This window comes from Phasianus colchicus, chromosome 4, assembly GCF_987193195.1.
Source record: "Phasianus colchicus chromosome 4, bPhaCol1.hap1.1, whole genome shotgun sequence".
NCBI lineage: Eukaryota > Metazoa > Chordata > Aves > Galliformes > Phasianidae > Phasianus > Phasianus colchicus.
In genome coordinates this window covers 19,401,574-19,421,283 of record NC_143439.1, presented here as the reverse complement: position 1 = coordinate 19,421,283, position 19,710 = coordinate 19,401,574, and the positions used below count along the sequence as shown (strand labels likewise).

The 19,710-nt window shown below is 40.0% G+C and overlaps 1 long non-coding RNA gene across 5 annotated transcripts; it reads left to right on the top strand.

Annotated features, from left to right (window-relative positions):
* The first annotated feature begins 596 nt into the window (after positions 1 to 596).
* LOC116238044 (uncharacterized) lies at positions 597 to 19,200 on the top strand. Of its 5 annotated transcripts, none has more exons than XR_004168858.2 (4): positions 597 to 657; positions 2,972 to 3,042; positions 3,928 to 3,998; positions 16,115 to 19,200. It is a non-coding gene; the product is annotated as an uncharacterized LOC116238044 (long non-coding RNA). The 5 variants fall into 5 exon arrangements; XR_004168859.2 differs by lacking the exon at positions 16,115 to 19,200 and adding an exon at positions 7,833 to 9,800; XR_004168860.2 differs by lacking the exon at positions 16,115 to 19,200 and adding an exon at positions 4,393 to 6,234.
* Positions 19,201 to 19,710: the final 510 nt, after the last annotated feature.

Here is a 19,710-nt window from a genome sequence, read left to right as displayed (position 1 = left end):
GGTTTTGGAGTTACTGTCCCTGGAGGTTTTGAAGAAAAGGGTAGGTGTTTCACCATGTGACATGATTTAGTGTTATGATGGTGATGAGTTGGTTGATGGTTGGGCTAGATGATCTTGGTGCTCTTTCCAATCTTAATGATGCTGTGATTCTTTTATTCTATGATACAGCCAAAATACAGCCTTGCTAGCTTTGTAGACCAATCTCTTGTCCAACTTTTGCTTAACCTCAGCAGTATTTTTATATGCCTTGCTGACAACTGTGGTGATTTTTGTCATAAATCTCACAACTTTTGTTCAGAACCCTTGCTATTGGAAGCAAGGGATTTATGTGAGAATCTGACAGATTTCACTTGACAGTGAATCTCATAGTGTTTTACCTACTGCTAGTTGAACAGTTTTTCCTTAAAAGTTGTAAGGGACCTGTTATATCACAGTCTAAACTGATGATTGAGAATCTGGTGAAGGGGGTGGCTGGCCCAGGAAGCACAGGTGCAAGCAATTCACCTGTGCTTCCCAGATGACCAGGAGGGGTTGACCATGGATCCACCCCTTCCTGAGCTCATTTAAGGGCTAGCCTCCAAAGGGGGAGTGTTTCTTCAATGGAGGCTGCTTTTTGTGAGTGAGTGTTCTGTAGGTAGAGATCCTTTCACCAGTTGGGTGAGTCAACTTTTTCCTATATACATATGATTATTGGTATTCCTTATGATATTTTATCTGGTGTTGCAAAGAGCTTATCTGAAGCAATTTCACTGCTTCCAAGTATCTACAAAAGTAGATTTCTAGATCTCAGATCTGCAGGTTGAAAAGCCTTGGAAAAATAAATGGCATACCTTCTAGGGGTAGGAAATGAGAAGAGAGCAACTGTAATGCATTATCATTACTTTCAAAATCACCTGGTAGAATCCAGATCTTGTAGGTTTGAGGGTGAAGAATCTGAGCCATGGATTTTTCACTGCAAGCATTTCTGCAGTTACTCAAGGAAATCAGAGTGAAGACCATTGAAGTTGCTGTAGCTTTCTCTGTGGTTTCCTGATTAACAGTACTGTATTTGCTTGCAGCCTTACACAATGTGTACCATAGTCACACCCTTCTGAGGGATACTAGGCTGATGGCAGCCACGTTGCTGTGTATTAATTCACAACCACTGTAATGGTGAGCAATACTCTGCCAGGTCAATGCAAATCACATGACTGCTCTGCATTATGCCTCCTGGGACCTCAGGGATTCGTGTGGAGCTTGTAACAGTCCTGGGAGGTGCTGTATCTATTGGGCTTAGATGGTATGTCTAGATGTGAAGTAGTTCTGTTGGGCTGATGTATGGGACATCCATCTGTGCTTGCTACCTATGGAAATCACAACCAAATTAAAAACAAGCAAACAAAAAATGCTTCCAACTTCACCCAGGTGTGTTCTGGGAAGTCATGGATGCTATTCTTGCTCTCAGCTCCACCAGATCTGCAGGGCTGAGTGACTGAAATCAAGGGGAATGTATTTCATCACCAGCATCAGTAAATTATAATAGAATACACACAGGGCACAAATCTGCCAAGTAAGGGAGGTCGCATTTTTTTCCTTGTCACTTTTCAAATAAAATTGCCATCTCATCTAAAATACAGCAGCCTTGCTGAAAGTCTATGAATTCTCTTTGTATGAGGAAGTGTAGCAAAGTTCGTAGCCAGACTTGTTATAGAAACACAGAAGTTAAAAATAGCAGTGCAATCAAGGAGCAGAATTCAGTTCTAAATGGGTGGCCCAGTTTGCTCTCACATTTGAACACTGTAAACATAAATCAACCCTTGTCTTTTTAGGCGGCTGCTGCTAGCTTTTTCTTTTGCCATGGAGAAATGTTCACGCTTCCCTATCATTTGACAACTCCTGACTGCTTTCACAGTCTTTGTTCATGCAAGATCTATGTCAACTATTTACCAGCATCCCTTTGACTGTAAGCAACCCATAATTGGAAAGGTATTTCCAATAGAGTAACTTTTCTGCAGAAACCTTAGAAGGAGCTTGCTGTGCTTTTCTTCTGAGCCTTCTACAGGACTGTGCTGCTTTGTTTAGTAAAAATAAAAAATAAAAAATTGATGTTACATTGGAAGATTGATTGACCTTTGGTCCCAGTCTGACAGTCACTGAGTTATCCACCCTCACTTTTTTTTAGTGGAGTAATTCTGGAAAATTTGTCCTAGCTGTGTTTCACATTGGGTGGTAAAAGAGACTGAAAGAGGGGGGCTGGAAAAGCAGGGCATGTGACCTCCTACCTTCTCTGTTGAGGCTGTGCTCCACACAGAGCACTTTGTGGAATGGGGGCATATTACACCATGAAGGAGAAATGAGATTATGATAAAAGAGGGGAGTTAGAGATATCTAAACTGTCTTAAATCTGTTTTGAATAGGAACACTTATTTTTTTTCTTGAAATGCTTAGTTGAAAAACTGAGGTGAACTCTTCATACTTTCTGAGATACTCTAATTCCTAGCCTCGCTGGAGTTTATACTCTTTCACTTTGCAGGCCTTGTCAATGCCTGTTCAAAGCAGCACGGGGTTCTAGCTGTCTATGGAGTGCAAATGTATTTACTGATTGTGCAATACTTTTTTGAGATAAGTTTATTAGTAGTAGTATTTTTAACTCCCACCAGCTGCTTGTGCAAGGCAGGGAGTGACTGAAAACGGCAGAAATCCTCCTTGCTCTTCAGTTTTGCTGTCCTGAGGTGGGATGTTATTCCTTGCTTGCCTGGTGTGCTGGAGGAGGCCTGTGTGGGCAAGCGAGACCTTCTCATGAGAGGCAGGGGCTGAACTGAGGTGTTCGAGGAAACTGTCCTACACAGATAGCAAACAAAAAAAACTCTTTGGGCTTTTGGATATCTTAGAGATAAATTTCTCAAGGATCTCGGACTGCTTTTCTTCTCCTGCCGGCCCTTTTATTTTCTTGGGCTGCTGCTAATCAGTAACTACGTTTTCCTTACTTCAGGGTCATTGCTGTGTTTCCTTTGCTGTGAGGATTTAAAAGGGCTTTCCTATCACTGACAAATATCAAAGCAGGTGAGACTGCTGCTTGTGGTGAGTGTTTGCCACTGGAGAGCCTTAAATACTCACACCATGCCTGACACTGTAGCAATTTCAACTACTTTAGCGAAAATAACCAGGAAAGATCTCTAGTACTTTCCCAGAGAGAATTGGGCCTGTTAAAAACAGTGACTACAACTTCGTTGCAGTAGCATGTAATCCACTTCATTTAACCAATGAAAATATGCTTTTTTTAATTACAGTGAAGGAGTTCCTGCTGCTCTGTTGTCCCCACAAGCTGCAGTCCTTGCAGTTCAGGGACTGCTGGCCCCAAAGTACAGGGGAGTTCTTTCCCTCTGTCTAAGGAAAATGATCTCTCTGGAAGTCAGGGTGATGACCTGGGATGTAGCAGATCTAAGTTCACCTCTTTGCTCCTTTGCTGGCTGCTAAGTGATATAGAAGGCTTTGCCTCCATGTGCCTCATCCCCCTGCTGAAAATAGGTGTATAGTGAGGACACATCATTGCTGCAAGACTGCAAAAAAATTGCTGTTTGATAACATGGCATGTTCTAAGGAGAACATAGAGATGAGTATAGTAAAGAGGATACTATACTTTAAGGACTTCCAGACACTGCAATTGCAGCAAAATTAACTAAAATCTGCTTATGATGGGTCTCTTCCATCCTCTATTTGGAGGTCACCTGCTGAGTTCTATGCGGCCTAATCTGGGCTGCTTCTGGTATGTATGGGAGCCGGTTTACTGGAAGCTTCACAGCATTGCATGGTAGAGTAAAGACATACTTAAATATAAGATTTCTGAAGCACTGCCCTATTAAATACAGTAGATATTCCTTAGTGAATACTATAGCTTCCTGCCAGTTGCTTGCATCGAAAGTGATTTCTCGTTTCCCTATTTTTCAGCTGCAGAATGGATCAGTATTTAAATGGGTTGCATTATGTGAACAGTGAATGCAAAGAATGCACAACTTTTGGTGAGTACACTGTTATTTATATTTGGTAGTCTGTTGTTTCAGATTACTTGCAGGTGACCTCTCTGTGGTAAAGAGAACAAAACTCTTTAGATTGAGATTCCAGACTCAAGGTATTTAATTACATACAAACTAGTTCAGGCTATGTGCACGTATTCTGTAGATCTCATGCTCTGTTCTAAGACTTATTTCATGCTTATAAACACAGTAAAAGAGTATGAAGGCTATATAGATTCAGAAGAAAACTGTTTATTCCTTTTATATTTGTTCCAGTAAATGTAGCCAGTGCTCTGAAGCCTAGGCCTGTCTTGTTGAAATAATAGCTAAAGTTTAAAAAAACAACAACAAAAAACCCTCCTTATGCTGAAAAACTGATTAACTACTTCATTTGTTGAAGAAGACTGCCAAATCCAAAAAAGAAGAAAATAACCCATGTTATGCCCTGTCACTAAGAGGAGAACTCCATGCTGTGTGTTACCTGGATATTGAGCTATTGCATCAGTGTCTCTCAAGGAGAATTCTGAAGCCACATGGTGTCTCCGGGTACTGGATTTTGTACTTGGACCTCTGTATTTAAAACTCATGCAGAGTGACAGCTCCCTATTGGATATACATCTGAAGAGCCGCAAGAGTGCAAGTCATTCCAGCAAGGGTCTGGTATAAATTACTCTCCTAATTGGCTCCAGATAAGTCTATTTTGGACTATGGAACATGAAGAACTTGTGTGGCGTACTAAATCTTCCTACTTCTTGCACAAACCCTGTCTCTTTACAGGGAACTGCCTGTAAAGAGGGAGTCAGAGACATACAGATCTGGAAGCTGGCAGGCTTTGCATGGCAAAATCCCATTGGATCAGACCTTGCACAGACTGCTATTATCCTACTGGGCATATAATTTCTCAACTGAGAGACCTAGGAGCTGTATCAGATGACTTGTTTAGATGTAGCGAGATGTTTTTAAGTGGCAGTGTTTATCTTCATTCTTATGTGTGCAGATCAGGGAAGAGGTAGTCATGGTATAGTTGTTTAAAGCTCCAATTACATTTTAAATAACTGATTTCAATGCATCTAAAGTAAAGATCAGTTATTCAAAACATATATTTGCAAAAAATTCAGTGTGACAAAATAAGTACTTACCAATAATTCAAAACATTTGTTGGCTTTTAATGTTGCAGAATGTGTATCTGCAACAGTAATAAAACATCAATAAACATGATTTAATAGTTTAGTGTATATTTAACACACAAGCATGCTATTGAGCTGAAAAAATCAGATTTCAGTTTGGCGGTGGAGGAATGAGTTCACGAAGTCAGCTTGTAGGTTTACACCTGGTTTGGAAGAGACATCTGCAATCATGTATCTAAGAGAAGAAACTGGTGTTTGTTGAGAATCCTTAATTATTTATTGCATTTACAAGCTGGTGCTTGTACCATAATATGGTTCTCTTTCTTTATATCAAGTGGAGAAATTGAGGGAGGCTAAGAGACAGAATGCAAAGCAGATTTTAAAATAGATGGAGGTAGGTGAAGGAAAATTTATCTGAACTGGTAGGATTTCAATTGGTATTGCAGTGTGCCAAGAATATTCTACATGTTTTCTGAAAGCTAAGGAAAATGCTTTTAGGGACATGTCAGGGTGTTAGAGGTAGAAATATTGCTAAGCTCAATTGTCCTTTGGAGTTGGGACTAGACCACCTCCTTGGAGCAGAAATAAGGGCAGGATTTCTCTAGCTCTACTTTCAGAAGCTCAGCAGCTGAACCCAGTGCCTGTGGCCACTGTTGCTCTCTGCTCCTAACAGCCGCACACACTGAGACCACTGCTGGGAGTTTTAATTCCATGCCTGCATCCTAGTTACTGATGCATAAAAAAGGTGATGTGTAATTCTTCCACTGTGAAAGATGCAGTTGGCAGCCCTTCCTTGGGCAGAAGTCCTGCTGACTTCACTGAATGTTTGTTTGGAATGTGGACAACAGAACTCACACCAGAAGAACATGTAGACTTGACGCATTCATAATGTAGTGAAGTTGCTTGCATGTATAATGTCTCTTTCCTGCAGTAAAATGACTGTTTTTCAAAATCCACTTCAGACACTGGAAGTTCCTGCCCCACAATGAGACTGATTCTAGCAGAAGTAAATATAAATGGATGTAATGTTTTGTATTTTGTAGTCTGGAGTGTGGATTTTGTCTATGTGCCTACTGTATACCATCGTAATACAGTTGGCTTCCTTAGAAATAATTTTTGATTACTGTAGTTTGAAGACTTGTCTATATGAAGCACTGAATGGAGGTGTGAACATAAATCACATTATCTCTTCAAGCCCCAGTGGATCCTCTTGCCATGACTGCATTCATGGAGTTTAGGCTAATCCACTTCCAAAGTTAATTAGCATCCGAATTAGTACTGTGCTAACTTCCTCATGGTCAACAGGCTAAACTGATATTACTTTCAAATCACCTCCTCTCTATATTTCATTCGTTATTATTATATAGTGGTGAGAATATAAGCTCACTGTTTCTGAAATATTTGTAGTCCCAGAGCTTTGCAGTTAGAAGTTAAATGTTTCATGTTATGCTTTTTCTGTTTCTGTGATGATGAGGGAACTTATATATGTGTGGAACTCCTAGGACCCTACAGTGAAGTTTAGGTGAGCCTCGATCTTCCATACTATCGAATGCTATTTTGCGTGCTTTTATGAAGAGGGTAATGCAACACAGAATGCTGTACATGGGTTCTTCCAGCTCTGAATTAGTCTCTTTTATCTGTCTCTGACCACAACAGATGTTGGCAGCCTTTCTATTCCATATCCTTAAGTCAGACTAAGAATATCAGTTCCGCTTAGGGAAGCTGTAGGGGAAAACTTTAACCCTTTCAGGAGGCTTTTCCTTTTTCTTTCCCTTAAAACTCTTGACTTTTAATTTAAAATAAGAGTCAGTAAATGTTTCAAGTAACATCTACATCTTTGAGGGAGTCCTCGGTTTTAATTTCATAGTTGAATTCATTGGCTTCTTTAAATTTTCAGTCAGTTTTCCTCTCATCAGGGGCACACAGATGGAGGTTAAAAACATCACTGCAAATGTTTCTAATATAAATTTAGCAAAGGAATTTGGAATGGCAGTAGAGCTGTAGAAGACTTAAGTGCGATCTTCAATGTTTAGAAGGTACTGTTTTGCGCTAGCCATCTCTGGAAAACAGTGCCTCTTGGACTTTCCAAATAATCAGTTTATTATAGTGCACTGATAATGGTATGAAACCTTATTATAAATGCTTACAGGGAAGCAGCAGAACTTTCCTCATAGGTAGAGTTAACAAAATTTTCATTTACCCAAATTCTTTTCAGGATGACCTTGAACTATTTGCTTAATTTTTTAAAACTCAAATTCAACCAAGAAATACAAGTCATGGTTATATCCCTTAAAATAATTACAAATGCAGATATTTTGTTGCTGTGCTTTATTTAGAATTCACATGAAAGTTGTAATAGGAAGTAAAAATATAGTTATATTTTTATAAGAGAATAAGCTCTTCTGAAATAATTAGTTACGTGTCCACAGTCCTTGCAGTGTTTTCACTGCCCTTTGAGATTACTGGCCATCAGAAAGATCCTGACAATGCCAAAACTAATCCAACATTCTTACCATTCTGCTGCTGCACTCATGCCTCAAATGCAGCCCTGTACTGCCTGATGTCTAGCTAGTTACATGTATTCAAGTGAGAGGGCTGTAAGGATCTAATTTTACTGACTGACAAGGGCTGCAGAAGCATACACAGCCTGCTCATATCCTTTGTGGAGTTGGAAGCAGAGCCACCTTTTCATTTCTTTTTTTCTACTGCACAGAGACGCCATCACATATGTTCTGAGGCTGATGAACCAAAGAGATCTGGGAGCCACATGTGACCAGCAGAATGAGCACCAGCCGACAGTGCAGTTTCAGTGGGAGATGACTTTTGGGAAAGTTCCCACAGAAATCCCATTGTAGCATTTCTGTTCTTACTGGGCCTGATTTCATTTATTCTGAGGCTTCCTTACACATTTCTGGCATTGCATTGAGACCTTAATGTAGGCATAACGCACACTTGCAATCTCATTAATGCTCTTTGGCATTGCCAGAAGGGTGTGAAAGGGCTGCTCGTGTCAAGGGGAATCTGGCCCATCGTGTTTATTCATGCAGTAGCTTCTGCTGAGTCACAGAGTCTGCCTCACAGCCAGGAAAAGGAAGGGCTTGTTTTCATTAGAGGACATCAATACTATCTGGTGGTTGCAGAGCACCGGTGCGCCGGGTGTGCTGAGGGCTTTCTGGAACTCAAAGCAGCAATACTTTAGTGTGATGAGTGACGCAGCTGGAAAGCTGATATTTTCAATCATACAATACAGTGGTCTATCCTGAGGACTTAATCTCCCAAGTCTGGAGTGTGGGGATTGATTTCTCTTCTGGAAGAACAGAAGCAGAAGACCTCAGGAGGCTGTGACAACCATGCAGTGGACAGGTCTTCAGCCAGCTTGCTTATGAAATGTGGGCAGTGCCTTCTCAGAGGGCAGATGTGCAGCACTGGTCCCTCTGAACTTCTTGCCTCTTTGCAGAGGGGAATAAGAGTAGATTTGGAAAATAGAAATAAAAGAAAATTTCCCCTAAATCAGTTTTTTGATAGGTGAAGTTGCATGTGGGGATGATGGTGTGGGGATGGAGTTAATGGGAGGTACTGAAAAGTAAAAGATTGTTCTGAAAGTAGTGGCAAAAGGTCGGGCTGTAGATGGGTTCCTGCTTGAGGAAATGGGAACCTGGAGTTGCTGCCTTCCAGCTACCTGGGAGGAAGAGGTACAAAGAACAAGCAAGGGTAACTTTCAGGCCTTCTGATGCTAAGAGGGCCTTAATGTTTAGGGGAGTGAGGCTCGTGAAATCTAGAGTTGTAAGTCCTACCTCTGAGGGAATTGTCCTGACCTCTGATAGAGGAAAAAAGTAGCTGATCTTACTGTTGCTTTCTCAATTGTTATCTGTGTTTTTTTATCCTTGAGGCTTGTAATTTGGGGAAGGCTGCAAGCCAAGTGTTTTAGAAGCAGTCAATCAAACTTGTGAATCGTGCATGCCTGTTTGTAGGACACAGTGGGGTTATATTTTTCTGCCTCTGAGCAGTTCCTTGCTTACATCACGCTGTGCAGTGCCCACTAGCACCATGTTCTTGGGCACTGTCCTGTCGACTGCTAGGTACTGCTACAGGCTTCCCACCAGCATGCCTTGTGAAAGACCTCTCAGACTGAAAAAGGCTTTGAGACCAATTGCAATAGTGCTCTGTCCACTTTCACTTATAAGCAGGATGTAGCTGCGGCTGCTGCATACCTTCTATGGTTTTGTAGGTTTGTCTCTTTGCTTCGTTCACTTCTACTCTCATCTCACAGATGAAGTATTTCATACTGGAAAAAAATGTTTTGTGCCCAGTGAAGTAGCTTTCTTTTCACCATTAGAGAAGAAATGAACACTGTAGTATGGATGCAGACTGAATTCTATCTACCCTGTTGTTCCCTCTTTGTTGTCAACCTGAGCAAATCTTTCTTTGCCATAGTCTAACTCCAGCCACAATGTCAATGTGTAAGGAACAGATCACGAAACCTCTTGCTGTAGTGAGTGAGGCTTTTAGAATACATACCCAAGTAATTTTCCTTACTAGGAACTGATCTCTCATGTTTAGTGTGTGATTTAAACAATAACATGTCCTGTTATTACCATAAGATAATATTAAGTATTTTAGAGCATGACAGGCCTGTTGGTGAGTGTTATCTAATAACTGATAGAGGGTTTAGTCATTTGTGGTGATGTGGTCTTCCTCTTTGCAGGATTATCAGTCTTTTAAGTGGGATCTAACAACTTTACTCAGAAGAGTGGGATACTACATTCAGCCAAGAATACTTTGAAATGATATTTAACCTAAGGCTTTCACTTAATAGAACATGAAGGGATAATATTCTTTCTCTTCTTCAAACTCCTATGCACATGATTACTGCATTATTTATCCATAGCTAAATACTGTCTAAAGCTTTATATTTATTCATCTCTATTGCAGTTCAGCAGCGAGAGATTTTTAGATTTATGTGCTTATCTGCTTAGTGTTAACTTCTCTATTTCATTTATCTGTTTTCATTCATCTGTATTTTTGCAGACATATAATTCTAAAGATTCTTCTTGTTGTGCTTAATAAACATCTAGTAGTTCATTGAAGAGTATGGAAGAAAAGGTGAAGTTAAACTAAATGGCATACTTGTGAGCAATACTCTTGATTTCACATGAATGTTTGAGGATTGTTTTCCTAAAAGGATTCCTAAGAGCATATTAAGGTTTTTTTTTTTCTGTGCTCCTGGGAATGTGAGAAAGCCCTATTGTCACCAGTTCTTTTCATACTGAAATATTGTACAAACATGGCAGAGATATATCTAAACTGGATTAAGCTCCAGAAGCACTGGAGAAATAGCTTGGGATATGAAACTGGAATGAAACATTCTAAGATGTAAATGTGGGAAGGAATGAATTAGAGACAAAAGAAAACCTTTTGAATACCTATGTTTCATGGGCAATGTGCTCTTCCCAACTGACCAGTTCAGTATAAGCTCACAGCTGACCTAACTCTTCAAGCTTACTTTCATTATTTTTCTACTAACTGGAGGAATTCCATTTTGTGAGGTAGGCTACTGTGTCAGGTGAACTGGCCACTATGAGTGGGGGGCTCTGTTCAATCAGCTGAGAATGAATGTGCATATGAATGTTCAGAGGCCTGTGAATCTGAAAGAAACTAAGCTGCCACCCAACATGTAGAGATTACAAGACTTGACAAGTGCCCACTCAAATCATGTTAACTTTCTTGAGTATTGGCAATGTGTTTGAAGAATACAAGGCTCAAGCTACTGCATAGTTGGTTATCTTCTTGTTGGTTCATTTTGGGGCTGAAGAGTTTCTGTTAACGTTCCAACATCAAGCCACTCTGCAGTCACAAATCATACTGCTTCCACTCAAAAAGATGGTTGATTATATATTTAATCTCAGATTTTTGTTTCTGTAGCTTTGTTCTGCTTTCTGGGTCTTTGAAAAAAAGCTTCTGTTTGAAAGAGTCCCAAGGTTAAACTCTGTTATTAGCCCCCAGATACGCAGTTTCATGAATGGGCTATTGAGCTGCTTAATAACATCTGTATCTGTTGGTTCATACAAGATTTTTGTTTTTAATGTTTGTTCATTATGAGGTAATAAATTACAATTACAGTGTTTTTTCTTTTACATGCTTTGTTCACCTCCTCTAAATAACATCCCCGAGAACTTGCTTAAAAATCTTCAGGACAGAACCTAGGTGGATAACTTAAACTGTAGCCTGAGTATTTCCTTCCTTCTTCCCTACATACCTCTTTAAATATCATAAATGCCTGATGTACAGAAAAGAAAATGTTTAGGGATAAACTAGATCTAAGAAGTTACATATCATAAGCATGTAAATCTAAAATAGGATATTTCTACCATTAGTGATAGGTATTCCAAGTTTTTCAAAGGACTACCCAAGAACTCCTTAGGGCTAGGAAGGAATAAGATGATGGATGTTAAAGTAGTGTCATTTTTAGGCATTTTTCAAAATAAGTGGCTATTTTTCTTGCCATTTGGGAGCTATGCAGCAGGATTAATGGTAACTAATGTGTTGTAGGTTTAGACAAAGTAGTTCCAACATGCAATTTTAAGTCTTTCAAACATTATCTGGTATTGTAAATAAATAGGAATACATAATCACATGACCTGATTTGTTGGTGTGAGGACGGGATGCTATCTTTAGTGGCTTATCATTCAAAATAATGTCAGGAAAGAAAAGTCTTTCTGTGCGCACACTCAAGCATTCCATACGTACTGTATTTCACAGTATGTTGCTATGTTTTGTGCTTTCCACATGTGCTGTTACTGGCAAAGTTTACCAACATTGAGACACTTTACAGGTGATTGGCTGCATATGTACTACTGCTGGTGATCCATGTGTTATTTTAGTCGAGGTCATGGGGAAAATATTATTTCTATGTCTTGGGGGAAAAAAACTTGTAAGCCTGGTAGTAGAGTTGCTTTATAAAACAGCTGCTAATACTCTTTCCAGCTGCCCTTCTTCTGATTTTTGAAAATGAGTCCATTATAATATACTCAAGATCAGAAGTAAAATTTGGCAGTTTTAACTTCAACTGATCCTCTCTTCGTCCCCGAGAAAATTGAAAATAAAGAAAAACTGATTAAAATAAGTGTCCTAGACAGGCAAAAATGCAAATAGTCAAGATAGTTGAGAAAAGAATATTATTTTCAGTTTAGAAAATACAGCTATTAAAACAAGCAAGGAATGGACTAATTATAGTTGTAGGGCACCTCTTCTATATGAGTTGCAAAAATGAGGATAATGGTCCACACTCAGGGGAGAGAAGGGGAGTGGAGGCTGAGGATGCTCAGCTGGTGAATCAGGCGAATAATGATACTTCAGCATGTCTAATTGTCTAATGCTGTAGAGTGTATAAACTAGGGCAAGCTGTATATTATACAAATTAAAAGGAACCCTAGGCTGTCTTGTATGAGCTCTGCTCTACTGCGAAAGAGTTGCTATAATTTTGTATTTGATTGATCTCCAGAAGTCCTCTCTTCCTTGCCTTCTGAGATTTAAGCTGGCAAGTCCCTTAAATTGCATCTCTGGATGTAAACTAAAGGTCTTCCTTGGGACCCTTCCAAGTCAGTGTTCAGGGTGCACTAGGGCATGCACTAAGGGAACAGGAATGGTACTGGAATGAGGAGGTTGTGTAACATCTGGCTTTGGGCACTGCAATTGCTTTGATTCATTTCCTTACAGTGAATGCGGAGATGGGCTATTCAGTGAAAGGTTTCAGATTACCTAGGCTGGATGGCTACCTCTTTGGAAAAAAAAAAAAAAGCTTTTACTATGGGCGTTGCAGCATCTGTAACATGTGTTCTAAACACATTAAGACATGTATAAACCACACCCTCTTGTTTGAGGAACTGCTGATCGAGAGCCTTGTTCTTTGAGAAAAGGAAAATAATGAAACTACTAAAGTGTAACAAGTTGTGAATAGCAAAGAAAAGATGTGGGAAAGTCTGTCTTCCCTATGCCATTATGTGCTACCTCCCAAGTTGCACGACAAACATGGGAGATGGCCAGTTCTGCCACTAAGTTGCTTCTATGGATATTTACTTCTGCTAAGCATAATAATCTATCTCTTCCTCCCCGTGTATTTTGAATCTATTTTTTAATCTTAATTCAGTTCCAGGGCTTTGGTAAGGTTTAGCTATCCTGCTAAAGATCTTAGTTTGATCCAACATTGTTTTTGAGTGGTAGTAATAGATGCCTGATAGAGAAGTTAAACTGTGAAGTAATTTTTCTCCACTGAAAAGGGCTTGGGACTAGTGTTCATCACTGGTTTTCCTGCACTGGTCACTATGTGTCCCTTTCATGTCCTGGTAATTATCTGCTTCAAGGCTTTCTATTCAGCTGCTCAGGTGAGATGCAAACAGGCCTCCTGTATCTTGGGCCAAAAGTAAGGCTTCAGCCTTTTTGTTTTATACCATATTAACGCAGCAGGGCAAAAATTAATGCAAGTTAAGTAATTATTTAATGTGAGAAGAAATGGCAGTCAGTGCAGAATCTGCCTATGGCATACAGGTAGGAGGCAAGCCAGTACTTCTTTTTGGCAGCAGCATCTTAGTGCTGAAGCATGGGAGCAGCAGTGCTTTCACACAGACAGCATGTGAAATGAAATGTATGCATAGAGATGCTCACAAGGGCTGAGACAATCATGGAAGAAATGTTATCTCAATACCCATTGATCTGGGTTACCTGGCTCTTTAGAGGGACTTGCAAAATCCTTGTGCTTGGGCAAGGTTAAAGTCTTGGCTCTACTCTCCATGAAAACGAGTTGGGTTGATCCATAATTTTGATATTTAGAGTATCAGGCTCTTTCTGGTTTTCTTCAGGACCAGGTGGGTAAATGGGAGAAGGCTGAAACTCATGAGAGGGCCTGGATCCAAAGGATTTCCTGGTTCATGCTGAAGTCTTACTAGACAGGGGTCATGAAGCAATCAGATTGGAGGATGTTCAGCAGCAGTGACCAAACTTCTGGACTGCTTGATGTTATCCTGTCATGAATTGAAGCTCACAGTCAGATGCTCTGTGCAGTTTCCCTGCGATGAGGTTTAAAAGCAAGAGCCAGTGCTCTGTGAACATCCAGTGAAAAATCTTTCTATTTCACACAGGCAAATGTCTGCATATGCAGATATTTGCATATGTATCTAATTATCAAAACTCCTTCTGGGGTCAGAGTAAAAAGAATGCCACAAAACCAAATCTTTAAACAGCCTGACACAAAACCATAAATTTCAGCACACCCAAACTTTGGGGGGAGTTTAAAAACCTTATCCCTATTTGAATTTTGTCTGTGATGCACATCTCTTCTATAGCCACAAGTTCAGTAGACTCATGCCTTTTAGTAGTTATGCTAGAAAAATACCTAGAGATAGATTTGTGTAATTAAAATCCTCATTACTGAGGGGATCAGCATGTGATGAGGCAAGAAATGGTGGCTAATATCTGATGTTATCTTGCGGAAGAAGAGCCCTAGAGCTTGCATTGGTTTAATGCTCATTTGGCTCCTCATACGTGAATGATACTGATCATTTTTTTGACAAGCACCACTGATGATAAAGGGTGCAAGTAGGAGCACTACTTGTTTTGGTTTGCATTGCTGAGTGTGGCATTTAAAATAAGAGGGATGTTTGTGTCTGACCTTTCTTTCAAGGAGTGTTTCCAGAGTCAAGCTTTGACTGCTTGCTTCTGAGGGAGTAGATGTTTCAAAAGCTGGCCCTGTGACCCAACATCACCACTTACCAGTGTGCATCTCTAGGGTAGCTGAAGGACACTGCTGTAGCCAGCACTGGTTTGGGTATGTGTTTTTAAAAAAATAAAGTTATAGATTTCCTTTCCAGAAAAAGGGACTGAATTTGATGACCTGAAAATCCCTCTGAGAACTAGATATGCTTGTATATTATCAGCTTTTCCCATGAATTGGTAACTTAGCAAAGAAAAAGACCAAAATTACTTTATTCCCTCTGGAAGTACAGTGCTTCTGAAAATCACATCCATTGAGAGCTCTAGTTAGACACTGACAAAGAATCCTTGCCCTTAATTAAATTGTAAGTATTTATGGTAGTGATTACAGTTATCATTTTAATTATTTTTCTTCAGTACAATACCATTGGTTTGCACTGGAGCTTTTCAAAATGCATCTCCTTACCTAGAAGGACAAATGGCATACTCTGATCAGTGAACTCGTGATTCGCAGATAGTGTAGTTATCAGAGATTAGTGTTCTATGACTAGTTCTTGTGCAAGTATCCTATTTCAGTTTGTTAGCCCCTGCAGTGTCTTCCTCTGATGTGCTGCTGCAGTGGGTGTGATACAGTCTCTAACAGCTGGTCCCAGACTCTACACTGCAAGGATTCTTTCAAATAATGAAGTTTACCTTTAACATCAGTGAGTTGGTATTAATTCCTCTGATTTTCTTGGTGGTTGAAATAACCAAGAAATGTGTAAGTGATCCAGTGGCTGACGATTGCTGCAATTATTCATTCTTCTTTGCTTGAAACTGAGCATATCTGCTTTTTTTTTCCTCTCCTGTCATTTTCCCCCTTCCCAAGTGCTTTTAAAGTATTTCTCAGATGTCTACATGTCAGAGTTCACTTTACGCATTAAAATAAATGTCATCCCAGCCTGTAGCCTTTCCATATGTAACTTCACCTGTAAAAGAAATGAGCAGAAATAAACTATACTTCCTGCTTATTCAAAGTTACTCTTTCTTGTTAAGCAATTTCAAAAGCTATTATATTAATTTTATTTATTAATATCAACTCCCCTTTCAATACTTGTGCTTCACCTCTTTCAAAGACTTGTATAAATCTTTCATTCTTCCAATCCTCCTCCAGCTCAGATTAACTTATTTTTTCTTTTGATTTTTTTATAGCCTTTTATTTTTTTCCTTGCAAACCTTAACTAGCTCTGCCTTCTCATTTAGTTTCTTCCTCCTTCTCCATTTCCAATACAGATTATTCTTTGTCCTTAGAGCTTTGAGTGGTCCCGTGTGAACGCTCATCAGTTGCTGTTGCTGCTTTGCTGACAGAAGAGTTGCAGCGTGCAGAATGGGAGAGTCAGCAATGCCTGGACCTTGGTTATGAGTAGACCTCCCCCTGCTACTTGAAACCTCCCTTGCAAACACTGGAGGGGAGGGGAAACACATGGTGGAGCTGATATATTAATACTCATACAATAGCACCAATTGCCTCCAGGAATAAAAAAGACCAAAACCTCAAACCTGAACATCTAACTTGAGAACAAAATTAATTTTAAAATGTAGGTCATATGCTAATACAGCTCCCAATGTAACCTGTATAGTTCCAGCATGCACAACATAGGAGCATGCTGTCTCTTTGTTTTCTTGCTTGCTGTTTTTTGCTGCTTTCTGTACAAATGTGATTAATTCAGCCATCAGACTCACTGGCCCCATAAATAAGATGATTCATTCTTTCATCTAAAGTTTACTGAAGATTTAAGTGCTCTTGTGATTGGGGGGCTGTTCCTCTTTCATTGCTGATAAGTAAGGAGACAAAAGGAAGCTTTCCTCCTATGGTCATGCTTCCCTGTGGGCAGGCTCTGTTACAGGGGATTTTTGCTGTTGTCACAGCAGTAATGCTCAGATGGTTTGAGTGGACTGGTGAGCCCAATCAGCCAAAGGGTCTTTGAAGCCAACCAGAAAGAACAGTGCCAGCACCTTTGTCTGCATTGGAAGGATATTCTGGTGGCCTAGGATGCCCTCCTGCTGGAGGAGGTCTGGGGAGATGGATGTCCTAGGAGCGGGGTTTGGGCTGAGTGAATTGGCAGCATATGTGCTGGAGACTGTGTTTTGAGCAGTCCTGTTTAAATGCATCAAGACAGATCACTGTGAAGGCCAGAAGAGTGGATTTGGACAATGATTCAGTTCTGATGGGATGGTTTTTCTACCACTGTTGGAGCTGAATATTTGCACAGTTCAGACCTTTGAGAAGTTCAGGGTACTTAAATGGGGGCTGTGACAGATTCAGAGCTGCACAGTAACAACTTATGAATACCATATGCTGACTTGGATTATTGGACTGTTTACTGCATAATGATATTGTTTAATTTAATACAGAGGGATGGAAAGAAATAAGCGAGAAAGTAAGATGCAAGATAAGCTACTTCTCAGAGCACAAGAAGTAAGGAGCATTGCTACAGGAAGAAAGAGGCAGAGCTCAAGAGAAAAGCAGCACCATTTTAAAAAAGAATATGTCTTTAAGACGGGATGATGGTTGGCTGCATGAACCCCTAGAACACCTACCTGGTAAGAGGCTGAATGTGTCATAAGAAAGCAAGGTTGACTATAATATCATCTGCTGGAAGCAAGAATATAGGCACGTGGGACACATATAAGTTCTCACCTGCAGAGCTGGGTAAAGTGTGTGTGTTAAAATGTGATGCATGTGTTAAAATGAGAGAGTAGCGATGCCAATTAGTATCTTAAGTGTACGTTTTTTTGTTTCAATTGTTTTGAAACAAAACTCTTAAGGAGTTGTGTTTTCTTCTAAGACCAGTTTAAATTTTGTCTTTCAATTCTTGTGTCAAATAGCTTAAAAAATTTCAGGTCAAGAAAGGCATTGTTTCAGGCCAGTACATCTTGCTATTCATGCCTCAGCTTTTCACTTCAGTAAGGAAAATAAGGGGATTTATGAAGATAAAGGTCTTTTTTTTTCTTTCTTAGTTTTTGAGACTTTCAGTAAATGATAAGAAAATCAGTCCACACAGCTCTGTTTATAGCTGGCTCAGTAACTTAAAACCTCCCTCCTCAGACAGCTGCCTCCCTGCTGTACGTATGCAAACACAATTTAAGGAGGTCATTAGCATGTTAGAGTCTGACTCTTTGATGGAAGAGCTGGACACTGGATCTGGCAAAGGAGAGCAAGGGCTATATATTCACAGTAAGTGAATCAGAATAGCAAGTGTGTTGCTTGCAGGCAGCACTGGATTGCAAGCTGCATGGGTACTTCATATCTTAGCAGCCCAGCAGTTCTACAGATGTAGCAGTTTGGTTCCTGCTGTGCATATAAGTGCTGGATTTCTTGGCAGACGTGTACTGCAGCCCACATTGATCTCCATATCTTTGGATCTGGTGTTGTTTGCTATCACTAGTGCTTTCTATCATGTATTAAAATTGGCAAAGGAGAGGCATCTGAGCTAGCATAGATGAAAATAGAATCAAGAAATACTGCCTTGAGAAGGTCCCTTGGAGAAAGAGCAGAAAATAGGTGGAGGTTTGGTTTCCCACAACCATACCAGAGATTACTTCTGCATGAAGAACTCACTAAACAAAATTATTTGAGTGCCAAGGACAGCCATTTTGTTGAGCTGCTTCTGGTAAAGATGACTCCTGGCATGAAGCAAGTGGTAGAATGTGAGAATTTCAGTATTTCCCTTTTGTTGCTGCAAAAAGCAATTGCTGTGTTCATTAATATTTGTTGGTGAAAGCTGGCTGGCTGAATAAGGTGGTTGATTGAGGTGTTGAGAAATGCCTTAGATGTTTTGTTCTCAAATGGTCATCCTACTGAACAAGCAACTGCCCATTTAAATGTCTGCTTAATTACAGTGGCGCCAGTTTGTCCCATGTTCATAATAATTGTGCCAGTATTTTTACAATGAACCTTCATTATCTAAGTTTTATGTCTGTTCATAAAATGTTGCTCTAGGCAGGTATGTGGTATATAAGGTAGAAGGGAAGAAAATGTACAGATCCATTATAAGTTAAATTGTAAGTGGACACCGTGATATAGAAGAAAATATTGTAGTATGACCATTGTAGTAGACCTGTGCTAAAGGATGCCTGCTCTTGGGGGAGAACTGGGACCTTCATTCTCCTGACTTAGTGGAAAGCTGGCAGTTCCATACCTTGCCATCATTGCCTAGGGAACTGTGCAATGCTTGTTAGCTGTGATGGGCAGAACAGCAGCTTTGTCTGACAGCCCTCACTTGAACTAACTGCTGGTTACCACATCTGTTGTGGTACAACCCTCTGACCAAGTAATCTTTTGTCTCTGCTGAGCTTCCATATCCTCAACTCTTGCATAAAATAACATGATACATTTTCCATCCTCATTAGCTTCTTTTGTCTTCCTGCTCTGCCTTTATCTTTGGAGTTTTTTCTTTCCGAAGTGGGAACAGTGATGACTTTTTATGGTGTCTCCCAGCACCTCAGGAACCCACAGAGAAAAAAATTAGCAAATCAGTGTTGCTGGTTCCCCCACAACTATGGATTTCTCTGCTCCTTTTCTTAGCAGTCTTGACTTCAGGATAGATAAGTTATGATGAACAAGATCTTTTCCTGGTTGGCTTTCTGAATCTGCTTGATTCTTGCCTCCAGCTGTCCATGCAGTTCTGTAGTTAAATCATCACAGCTCTGCCTGGTTCACAACTATTGAAGGGCCTCCTGCACTCTTTACAGCACTCTGGTGATATAGGGAAGTGCTATTGCCCCCATTTATTTGAGAAAATATAGCCCAAATGAGATGCAATGAGTTTTCCAAAAGAGAACAGCATGGACAGCAAATGACCAAGTCTGATCTGCCATAAGTTAAAGGCATCAGTTCTTCTTTT